This window comes from Nomascus leucogenys, chromosome 22a (genome assembly GCF_006542625.1).
Source record: "Nomascus leucogenys isolate Asia chromosome 22a, Asia_NLE_v1, whole genome shotgun sequence".
Classification (NCBI taxonomy): Eukaryota; Metazoa; Chordata; class Mammalia; order Primates; family Hylobatidae; genus Nomascus; species Nomascus leucogenys.
In genome coordinates, this window is record NC_044402.1 from 29,306,701 (window position 1) to 29,319,750 (window position 13,050).

Sequence of the window (13,050 nt, forward strand, 5' to 3'; positions counted from 1 at the left end):
TACTAATTCAGACAAATGGGGGAGGCATGAAGGAAAACAAGAAGGAACTGTAGCTTTCCTTTCAAAAGAAACACATTTTTTACATTTCTAGCACTTACAGTAAATCACACTAAACATTAATAGCAGCCAAATGGAGTTCTTGCTGAGTTTGTGTGAATGAATAAATAAAACTAATTTTAATTAGCATATTCCTTGTATACAAATATCTTCTATTAATACACTTTTGAAAGCTTGTTGTTTGAAGGTTAAACATTCATTCATACATCCAACAGGCAGCGTGGAGTATCCACACAGAGAATCTGCGATGTGCTACTGTGTGCTCTCTGCTAGAAACTGAAGGTGAGGAGATCAACAAGATTCAGACAATATATTCTGGAAGAAGCTGCAGACTAAGGAAAGATATATGCACAAATAAATAATGATACAATATGCTAGGAATATATTTATTAGGAATATATAGACAATGTACTGAGTGACTATAGTTATGGAACAACTGACTCTCTCAGAGGAGGTAAAGGAAGGATTCACTGGGAAGGTAATCTTTGAGCTGGGTTTTGAAGGATGAATAAGAGTCTGCCAGGAAGAGAAAAAGAGGAAATCAAGGGTGGCCACAAGACAAGGGCCAGGGTCATTCAGGGGTCCAGTGATAATGCTCCAAGGTGGCTAATCATCATTTGTAGGAGCTACGGCTCAAGTGTCACAAATTGTGACTTGTTGAATAAAAGCTTTTAATTTGATAATATAATGCAGAAAACATTTTAAGTACAGAAACACTTAATACAGAAAAGCGCAAAAGGTAATAAACACTTGTATACTTGCCACCAGAATGAACAAATGTTATTCTTACGTCATTAGCTACGAATTTTTTTTTTTTTAGAAATAAGATTTTGCGTCCAAGCGCAGTGGCTCATGCCTGTAATCCCAGCACTTTGGGAGGCTGAGGTGGGAGGATTGCCTGAGGACAGCAGGTTGAGGCTGCATGAGCCGAGATCGTGCCATTGCACTCCAGCCTAGGTGACAGAACAAGGCCTTTTCTTAAAAACTAAAACAAAAGCTTTGCATCATTAAGACACTGACGCTGCACCTCGGGTGTTCTGTCACCTTCTCTAGAGCCCCCTCCCTAACTGCCCTCTCCAGAGCAGACCCTTCTCCTTTCCTCTCTGGCGGGGCCTCTGTTTTTTCCTTATGGCATCTCCCACTGTGTGAGGTCACCTTGTGGTTTGCTGATGTGTCCTGTACCATAAGGTCATCTCCATAGAAGAGATGCCTGGAAGGTCTTAGTCACTGTGGGGCTCCTCCATGCCTGCTGCATGTTTGGTGCTGATTTAATATGTGTAGAAGAAAGGAAGGAGTCCAGGCGCAGTGGCTCATGCCTGTAATCCCAGCACTTTGGGAGGCTGAGGCAGGTGGATCACTCGAGGTCAGGAGTTCGAGACCAGCCTGGCCAACGTGGTGAAACCCTGTCTCTACTAAAAATACAAAAATTAGCCGGGTGTGGTGGCGGGCACCTATAATCCCAGCTACTCGGTAGGCTGAGGCCAGAGAATTGCTTGAACCCAGGAGGTGGAGGTTGCAGTGAGCCAAGATGGCGCCATTGCACTCGAGCCTGGGCAACAAGAGCAAAACTCTGTCTCAAAAAAATAAAGGAAAGAAGGAAAGGAGGGAGGGAAAAGGGAAAAGGGAAGAAGGGAGAGCTTGTAGGTTAGTGTGAACTCTTCTAGGAGGCAGAAATAGAATCTTCAAACGAAGAGACTGTAGCGAAGAAGGGAGAATAATTCCATTGAATTCCACAAATACGTGTTGAGCCTTACCAAGGTGCAGGGCTCTGTGGGCGGCACAGGGCAGGCTCACGCCCTCCAGGATCTTACCCTCCAGGAGTAACTGAGGCTCCTAAGAGCTCAGCCACCAGCCGGCCCTGGGATGGGGGTGATTCAGGGAGTGTTTGGCAGATTTGGGAAGTCTGGGTCAGCCTCCTAGGGCCAGAGACAAGGGTGTAAAAGCCTTTGTCAGTCACTATGGATCCAGAGGTGGGTAGGCTGGTGGCAGGTCTGGCCTGGGCCTGAAACTTCACATTGTAACCAAGGAGACCAAGCAAGGTGAAAATGTTACAGGCAAATAGAAGAAATTGACATTCAGGCAAGGTGACAAGTTACACATTAAACCAGGGAGCGGGAGAGAGCAGAACCTCCTCCATAGCATAGCCCACAAGCCCTGCCTTTGTGCTCAGCATGGAGAACGAAGTCTCTCCCTTTCCGATATTAGTGGTTCCCCTCCTTGTATTTCCACGAGGAGGCTTTGGGCTGGGAGTGTGACGACTTGGTATTAATAGAAGGTGATTCAGGAAGAAGAGCGAGCCCTGGCCCGTTCTCCTGATAACTCCCCTTCCTTGACCACCTCACAATTACCATTCATTGAACAAGTATTTATTGAGCCTCTGCTGTGAGCCAGGCATTGAGCTAAGGACCAGGGATACAGAGATGAATAAACCACTCTCACTGTTCTTAAGAAGGCAAATACGTAAAAGGCAAAATATATACAGCACAGTAAATGCTAAGGCACAGGTAGGGCCAAATGCCTTGGGTGATGGGGTGTTTGACTGGAGTTGTTGGAAGAGAATGTATGAGGAGGTGGGGTATTTGAGCTGGGCTTTGAGGGCTGTAGAGGAGATTGCCAGGCATAGAGATGGGTAAGAGTATTTTCCAGGTAGATATTTTAAAAGCATAAAAGGCCCTGGGGATGGACAGAGAAGGAGTGGGAGGGGGAGGAAGTGGCAGGAACCAGTCCCTGGGCCTCAGATGCTGCACTTTGCCTGGACCTTGCCTGGCAGGTTCCTTCTCATTCACAGCTCAGCTTCGTGGTCCCCTCAGAGCAGACTTACCTAACAGCCCACCTGTTTATGTGTCTATAATTTACCTCAACACACCTCAGCATATAAGCGTGACGTTCTGTGTGTGCCATTCAGGTTAAGCTGTAACCCAGGGGCTGCCGGGACTCCCATCAGGAATGCATAGTGCAGGGCCAGGGTTGATAATTAGTGGGGAGGCCTGTGGTCGGGGCGCCTCTTATTTGTGTCCAGATCCATGAACAACACATGGTTAAGCAGCATGGTGAAAGTCAGAGACTGATTTTGATTGGTAAATTATTGGTCTGTGAACTATCACTGAGGTGAGTTCACATGTGAGCTTTTCTTTCTTTAAATTTTTTTGAGACAGGGTCTCACTCTGTCACCCAGGCTGGAGTGCAGTGGCACCATCACAGCTCACTGTAGCCTCAACTTCCTGGGCTCAGGTGATCCTCCTACCTCAGCCTCCCAGGTAGTTGGGACTACAGGCTCAAGCTACCACACCTGGCTAATTTTTTGTGTATTTATGTAAAGACTGGGTTTCGCCATGTTGGCCAGGGTGGTCCGACAGCCTAACCATGTCCCCGCAGACACTGGGATCTCTTCTCTTTTCTGCGTGTTTTCTCTGCTGCTACTGGAGCTTGCTCTGCCCAAAGCAAATACCACCAGGAGGGTGAATGCCCCCGGGGGAATCCTCAGCCAATGGGCATGTGAGTCATTAGTGCAATGCCCCAGGCTCCCAGTCCTTTGGTGAAAAGACTCTGAAGTTTGCTCTACCCTCAGGCCCAGCTGCCCACAGCAGTAACATGCTCCTTAGCACACCTTTTGCTGTCTTTTCTCTCTCCCCTGTTTTACTTTTCCTACCTCCCCACTGTGCTTCCTGAAATCATTTCCCAAATAGAACATCTGTACCAAAGGGTTTGTCTCACGGTCTGCTTATGGGGAAACCAAACTAAGACAATACCTGGGCTAGCTAAAATGTTGTGAAAATATTCTCTCTCCCTTGCACGCTCAGAGTGTAAGAATCCAGTGGGATCTGTGGGCTTTACTCACTGGGTGAGGCTCAGAGCCAGAACCCAGCATGGTTCAATAACCAGCCAGCAGTGGATTCTGGAAAATTCTGGTTGCCAGTGGGCTATACGGTACTAAGAATCCCACCGCTGGAATCTTAGTGTTTGCCTGAACGGACCCTCCAAGCAAAGTGTACTTGGACTACCTAAAAGGACAGAAAGGCGGGACTTCTCTGAGCCTCCAAAACATGTTGTGTGACTGTTTTTGTGCTTGCCTACCAGTAGAAAGTTAGTTCATAAATTTCTCTACGAGGACATAGTTTGGTCTGTGACTTGCTCCTTTTATAGCATGACTATAAGAGGTTGTAGGGAAGTAGCTAATCCTCATTCTCTTCAAACTCCTCGAACCCCTCAGCTGTGAGATTTCAGGCCTGGGACCCTGGTGGATAACAACACCCTCAACTAAGGCAGACATGGGGGTTCCCTCCCTGCAGTGAGCTCAATAGCCAGGCTGACCTTCAGGGCTGAGTCATACCCACAGACCTTTGTCTCCGCTCAAGCTGCCTTGTATTGTAGTTCCTAGGAAACAGCCTGGACCAAATGCAAGGGCAGGAGAGAAGGAACCTGCTTCTTCTGTTTCTGAAGGTGCCCCCTTCTCTTAGCACGTTTTTCCCCCTTTGGCTGAGTCTTTGTTAGAGAAGCCAACTCTCTAGCTGTGAAGTACAGGAAAAATATGAAGTCATAAGATGGACAGTTCAGAAACCTTAGCCTCTTCTTGGAAATGCGTGCTCTAAAGCTGCCTTTGGCTCACACCATGGGGCTACTGTTGAACTGCTTATGTGTCTGGTTGAGGCAACCCCCGCGTGTGCACTGGATCCCCCAGTAGCCCCTGCCCAACCAAAGTCATTGCTCAAGTAATTCTCCCCTTCTCTCTGCATCACTCATTTCTCCCTTCTCATATCATCTCAATCATCATAGCAAACATGCTGTTATTTCCCCAGTTTGTTTGTTTGTTTGTTTGTTTTGGGGTTTTTTTTGTAAGTGGTGGTGGGAGGGGACAGGGTCTCACTCTGTTGCCCAGGCTAGAGTGCAGTGGTGTGATCATGGCTCACTGCAGCCTTGAACACCTGGGGTCAAGCAATCCTACCACCCACATGACTTGCTCACTGACCTCCTGAGTAACTGGAACTACAGGTGTGCACTACCAAACTTGGCTAATTTTAAATTTTTTTGTAGAGATGGCATCTCACTATGCTACCCAACTAGTCTCAAACTCCTGGCCTCAAGCCATCCTCCTACCTTGACCTCCCAAAACGTTGAGATTGCAGGTATAAGCCACCATGCCTGGTCTTTTTTTTTTTTTTTTTTGAGACGGAGTCTCGCTCTGTCACCCAGTCTGGAGTGCAGTGGCACGATCTCGGCTCACTGCAAGCTCTGCCTCCTGGGTTCACGCCATTCTCCTACCTCAGCCTCCCCAGTAGCTGGGACTACAGGCACCCGTCACCACGCCTGGCTAATTTTTTTTTTATTTTTAATAGAGACAGAATTTCACCATGTTAGCTAGGATGGTCTCGATCTCCTGACCTTGTGATCTGCCTGCCTCGGCCTCCCAAAGTGCGGGGATTACAGGCGTGAGCCACTGCACCTGGCTATTTCTCCAGTTTTATAAAGTTCTGACCTCTCTTTCCAATGCAGTTTCTACCCCCTCTTCTTTGTCTACTTTATTGCAAAACTTCTTGGAAGAGTTGACCATACTCACTGTCTCCAGTTTCTCTTCTGACAATCTCCTGTACATAACAGGCTTTCCTTCCTACCATGACACAAAACAGCTGTTATCAGAATCACCCATGGCCTCCACATCACCAATTCCAGTGGTCATTTGCCCATCCTAACCTAATTGGGCCTCTCTGCAACACACTTGCCATAGCTGATCACTCCCTCCTGGATATCACACTCTTCTCATTCTCCTGCTCCAGCTCTGGAGGCTCCTTCCTCATCTCCTTTGCTGGTTTCTCCTTATCTCCTGAACCTCTAAGAGCTGAAAAAGCCTGGAGATCAGTCCTGAGCCTTACCTCTTCTCTACCTACATGTATTCTCCTGGCCATCTCCTCAGGGGTTGTAGCTATAAATCCTCGCTATTGGCTGAGGCTCCTAAATTTACATTCCCAGCCCAGTTCTCCTCCTCACATTTCATATTTTTATATCCAGTCATCTGATTCCACTTGAATGTCTAATAAACATTTCAAATTATATCCAAGTTTTAGCTTCTGCTATCCCCATTCCTGCCTCCTGGAAACCTGCTGTTCTCATCTTAGTCAACGGTTTTTCAGTCTTCCAATTGCTCAGGCCAAAACCCTTGGAGTGTCTTTGACCCTCCTCATTCTCACCCCATATGCAATCCTAGCACTCCCTCTTTGACACCCTGGTACAAGCTTTTCCCTACCTAGATTACTGCCTTCTAACGAGGCCCCTTGCTTCCACCATTGTCCTTCCTCTTTCTAGTCACCATATAGTGACCAGAATGAACCTGCTAAATTGGAAGTTGGTCATGTCACTGCTATGCTTCAAACCCTCCAAGGGCTTCCCATCTCATGTAGACTAAAAGCTAAAGTCCTTTCAGGTAGCTCCAAGGTCCTCCATATATTGTTCCCGTTTCCTCTGTGACTTATCTTTTTTTTTCTTAAGACAGTAAGATAGAGTCTCACTCTGTCACCCAGGCTGGAGTGCAGTGGCATGATCCCTGTTCACTGCAACCTCTGCCTCCTGGGTCCAAGCAATTCTTGTGCCTCAGCCTCCCAAGTAGCTGTGATTACAGGTGTGCACCACCACACACGGCTAATTTTTCTTTTTTTTTGTAATTTTAGTAGAGACGGGATTTCATCATGTTGGTCAGGCTGCTCTCAAACTCCTGACCTCAAGCGATCCTGACCTCAAGCCTCAGCCTCCCAAACTACTGGGGTTACGGTGTGAGCCATTGTGCCTGGCCCTCTCTGACCTACCTTCTACCATGCTCTCATCATTCACCTGCTGCAGCCACACTGGCCTCCTTGTTCTTCCTTCAACACACTGGCTGTGCCCCTGCCTCGTGGCTTTTGCATTTACTGTTCCCTGTGCCTAGAATGTTCTTCCCCAGATACCCACATAACTTGTTCACTCACTTCCATCAGGCCTTCATGCATATGAGACCTTCCCAGTGAGACTTTACCTGCATATCCTATGCAGAATTATAACTCATTCCCCTAAACATTTCTATTTCTTTCTTATTTTCCCTAACACTTTTCATTTTGTAGCACACTATATATTTTACTTAATTATTTTGCTAATTGTCTATCTCTCCCACTGAAATATAAACACCATATTTTTGCTTTTTATTTATTACTATATCCCCAGCCCCTAAACAATGTCTGAAGCATAGTAGAAATTCAATAAATATTGTTCAGAAAATGTATGAATTCTAATCCTGGCTCAGAACCTAAATGACAGTTCTAGAGATTCTAAAAAAGAATATTGGGGCAGGTGCACTGGCTCATGCCTGTAACCACAGCAGTTTGGGAGGCCAAGGCAGGAGGATCACTTGAGCCCAGGAGTTTGAGACCAGCCTGGGCAGCAAGGCAAGACCCTGTCTCTACCAAAAAAAAAAAAAAAAAGTCGAAAATTAGCTGGGTGTAAGGTGACCTGTTCCTGTAGTCCCAGATACCTGGGAGGCTGAGGCAGGAGAATCACTTGAGCCCAAGAAGCTAAGGCTGCAGTGAGCCATGATCACACCACTGCATTCCAGCCTGAGCAACAGAGTGAGACCCTTTCTCAAAAAAAAAAAAAAGAATATTAGTTATAGTCTGCTTCTCACTATAATAGAGTAGTTTGTATTCGACCAATGTTTCCACCAAGAATAAACAGAAAAGCTGGATGAAACACAAAACTGTTGGAGGGTATCGAAGAGCTTTCAAAACAGCTGAATATTGAAGAGGGAGCTTGAAAACATCTCAAGCTCCCTCTTAGAACCTTTAGAAGACTACACCCTGAGAGGAAGGAACATCAAGGGTAGGCCAAGCCTTAATAAGTCTAAACCCACTTTGAATCATCTTAAACCTTGATCGCACTGAGGTGGTCTGCCCTGCTCTACCTGCCTTCCAGAGGAAACAGTGAACCCTTTCTGGAGGGAGGTAACATTTGATCACTCCCTCTATGACTGTTCTTATGCAAATCTGGCGTTCAATAAACTCTCCTGGCATACAAAAGAGGACAAAGCCAATAGAAACAGAGCTACCGATGACAGAGATATTTGCATTATTAGGCATAATCTTTCAAATAAATATAATGAAAATCTTCCAGAAAATAATTGACAAGATGGAGAAGTTCATCTCAGAATTGGAATTTATTAATTCTATCATTGAATAATACAATAACGAATTAAGAATTCAATACCTGGATTTAACAGCATAATAGACAAAAATGAAGAAAGGATTATTTTACTGGTAGATAGATCAGTTGGAAAAAAAATCAGATTAAAACACAAAGAAAAAAACATGCAAAATATAAAAAAGAGCGCAAAGGTGCATGAGAAATGGTGAAACATTCTTAAATATGTGTCTCTGGAGTCCTAGATGTGGAGAAGAGACATGATTCGTGGAAGCAATAAAGAAACAAAGACCTGGAATTTTCAAAATTGATGAATGACATCCAACCAAATATTCAAGAAGCACTGCAAACCCCAAGAAGGATAAATACAGAAGAAATCACATCCAAGCACATCCTAGTAAAATTTCTGAAAATTAAAGACAAAGGAATCTTAAAAGCAGTCATAGTAAAAATAAAAAAAATACGTCTCCCTAAAAGGAGCAACAAGAAGTCTGACAGCTGATTTCTGAGCATAAATGATGGAAACCAGAAGGCAAGAAACGGCATCTTTAAAGTGCTTAAAGAAAAGAAAGCCAACCTGGAATACTCAGTGAAAATATACTTCAAAAGTAAAAGTAACGTAATGACATTTTCAGAGAAACAAAAATAAATATTCCATTGTGGCTGGACCCACATTAAAAGGAATACTAAAGATAGCTCTTCTCAGGCAAGACAAAAATGATCCCATATGTGAACATAAAAATACAGGAAAAATTATGAAAAATGAAAAGGTATATACATGGATAAGTCTAAAAGAATATTTTAAATAGAAAATAAATGTATATAAGAGGAAAACAACAAGCTGAAAATCGGTTCTCGGAAAAGACTAATAAACAGGAATGAAAAGAGAAGCACGGTTGCAGAGCTTACAAACTCCCAAAAAAGATAAGAGACTATCATAACTGTGTGTGGGTATAGTTTAAAATGTTAATGAAATGAACAAATTTCTTTAAAAATCTTAAAATGGACATATGAAAAAACAAAATCTGAATAGTTCTCTTTATTATATTAAAATATTTAAATCTGTAATTTACATCTCAGATGGCTTCATTGGTGAATGCTTCCAAACATTTAGGGGAAAAAATGGCACCTATTGTACCCAAACTTCCAGAGAATAGAAAAAGAGAGAACACTTCCCAACTTGTTATTTGTAGGGAATATAATCTGGCCAGCATAATCAGATATAAAATATGATAAGGAAATTACAGGAAAGGGAAAATATAGGTCCATATCCCTCACAAATATAAATGCTAGCCAATCAAACCTAGAGTTGTATAAAAATGAAATATAGGCCAATCAAACCCAGAGTTATAAAAAGGAAAATACGTTACAACTACTTAGGGTTATTATAGGAAACCATGTTTTTTTTTTATCATTCAAAAATCAATATAATTCACTATATTTGCAGAAAAGACAGAAACATATGGTCATTTTAACAGATGCAGAAAAAAAATTTGATAAAATTTATTACCCATGATTTTAAAACAGCTCTTAGCAAACTAAGAATAAATTAGAACTTCATTATTTTTAAAAAGGCTATTTATGAAAAACCCACAACAAACCTCACTTTCGCAATAATTGTAAATTATTAAAAGCCTTCTTTTCTCCTACCCATGAAATTGAGAATGAGACAAAAATGTCCACAGATATCACTTCTGTTGAACATTTTGCTGGGATGTTAGCCACAGCAGTTAGGCAAAGAAAAGAAATTAAAAGTTTAAGAATTAGAAATGAGGAAATAAAATAGTCACTATTTGCAGGCAGCATAATTATCTATGTGGAAAATTTGTAAAAAATAAGTAAATGATTAGAATTAATAAGTGAACTTAGTAAAAGCCCTGGATATAAGTTAAAACACAAAAACCAATTATACCCTTACATACCAGAACTAAACAATTAGAAAACATAATTTTTAAAAAGATACAATTTACAATAGCATTTTAGAAATCTCATACCTCAAAATATATATATGTAATAAAAGATGCACAAAAATCCTTACATAAAAATTATGAAAAGTTACTGAGAGAAAATAAAACCCAAATAAGTGAAGGGATATACAATATTCATGAATTATAAGACTCAATATTGTAAAGAGGTAAATTGTTCATGAATTGATCTATATATTCAATGTAATCCTAATCAGATCACCAGCAGTATTTTAGAGAAATTAACAAGTTGATTCTAAAATTTATATGGAAATGCAAAGGCTCAATAAAAAACAGGTAATCTTGAAGTAGAAAAACAAAACTTGAGGACTTACAGCAGATGGTAAGAATGTATAAAGCTCTCATTCAAACAGTATGGTGTTGGTGCAAAAGACAGAAAACTAGATCAATGGAACAGAATAGAGAAACAGACCCACACACATGGGGTTATTTGATTTATCATAATTGTGTCCCTGCAATGAAGTGGGAAACAGTTGCCTTTTCAATATATGGAACTGGGTCAATTGGATATTAATTCACGGAAATCATTTCCAGGTCGAAAAACTAAACGTGAAAGGTAAAAAGTAAAGCTCTTTTATTAGAAAACATAGAGGAATATTTCAATTATCTTTGGGTAAGCAAAGATGTCTTAAATGGGTCATAGGAAGCACTCACGTAAAGAAAAATATTGATACATTGGCATTAAAAATAAGAGCTTCTGTTCATCAAAAGACACCCATAAGAGAGTAAAAATGCAACCACAGATTGGAAGAATATATTTGCAAAACTCATCTCTGACAAAGAGTCTTATATCCAGAGTAGATGAAGAATTCACACAAATCTGTAAGGAAAAAATATAACCAACCAAATTTTAAAACAAGAAAAAGACTTAAACAGGCATTTCACACACAAAAAAATTCAGATGGCCAATAAGCACATAAAAAGATGCTCAATGTGAGTTGTCATCAGGGAAATACAAATTGACCACAATGAGATACTATTCCACATCTACCAGAATGCTAAAATTAAAATTCATCAAGCTATGTACATGTGCTTTGTAGTTTTCTGTATGCAGATTTCCAAAAAATTAACTTCAAAAATAGCTACATATTACTTTTGATTTTTTGTTATTTTTGTCAACTGTATTAAGGCATAATTTACATGTAGTAAAATGCATCCATTCTAAGAGTACAGCTTGATGGATCTAGACCAGGGATCAGCAAACTATGGCCCGTGAGACAAATCCAGCTATACCCATTTTTTTACATATTGTTTATGGCTGCTTTCATGCTACAATGACAAAATTAAGTAGTTGCAACAGAGATCATATGGTCCTCTAAAATATTAACACCTAGCTTATTACACAGTCAAGACATGGAATGTTTCCTTCACCCCCAAAAAGCTCCTTCCTGCCCCTTTGCCCGGATCTACTCCTGACCCCAGACAACCACTTTGTGGTATTCTAGATTAGTTTTGCCTTTCCTGGAATTTTATAGAAATGTAATCATAGAGTATGTACTTTCCTGGCCCAACTTAATTCATTTGGTGTAATGTTTTTGAGATTCATTCATGCTGTTGTGTGTCTGCAGTTCAGTCCTTTTTATTGTTGAGTGTTATTCCAATATATTGTCATATCATAATAACAATTACCTATTCACTGGTTGGTGGACATTTGGGATTGTTTCTAGTTTTCAGCTTTTACAAGTTAAGTTGCTATAAACACTTATGTAAAAATCTTTGCATGGACATATGTGCTTATTTATCCTGAGTAAATAAAAGTGGAATTGCTGGGCTGTATAGTAAATATAAGTTTAACTTTATAAGAAACTAGCAAACAAGTTTTCTGAAGTGTTGACCATTTTGCATTCCCACCAGCGACGTATGCAAGTTTTAATTGTTCTAAATCCTCATCAGTACTTGGTATTAGCAATCTTTTCAATTTTAGCTGTTCTAATGAGTATGTGGTAGGATCTTGTGTTTTTAACCTGCATTTGCCTAACAATTAATGATATGCTTTATTGTGGGCCTATCAGCAATTTGTTTATCTTTTTTGTCTGTTCTAATCTTTTGTCCATTTTTAAATCAGGTTGTTTCTCTTATTCAGCTCTAAGACTTCTTTATGTATTCTTGGTGTAAGTCAGGATGTGTGTGTGTGTGTGTGAGAGTGTGTGTGTGTGCGTGCGTGTGTGTGTAGAGAGAGTACATTTTCTTGCAAGACATGGCTTGAGTTTTCATTTTCTTAATAGCATCTATATTTGTTTCCTATTGATGCTGTGACAAATCGTCACAAATTTACTGACTAAAAGCAACACGAATTTATTATTTTATAGTTCTGGAGGTCGGAAGTCAATTTCCTGGAGCTAAAATTAGGTGTTGGCCAGGACAGTGTTCCTTCTGGAGGCTCAAGGGGAAAATTCATTTCCTTGCCTTTTCTAGCTTCTAGAGGCTTTCTGCATTTTTTTGGCTGGTGGCTCCACATCACTCCAACCTCTGCTTCTGTCATCACATCTACTCTGACCCTCCTCCCTCCCACCTTAAAACAACCATTGTAACTACACTGGGCCCACTTGGGTAATCCAGGAAAATCTCCCTATCTCAAGATCCTTAATTTGATCACATCTGAAAAGTCTGTTACCATGTAAGGTAATATATGCACAGTTCCCAGGATTAGGACATGGACTTCTCTGGGAGGCCATTAGTCAGCCTGCTACAGTGTCTTTCAATGAACAAAAGTTTAAGGGTTTTTTTTTTTATTAGTCAGGGTTCTCCAGAGAAACAGAATCATCAGGAGATATACAGAGATATGAAAAGATATTTATTATAATGAATTGGCTCACATGATGATGGAGGCTGACAAGTCGGCAAGCTGGAGAGC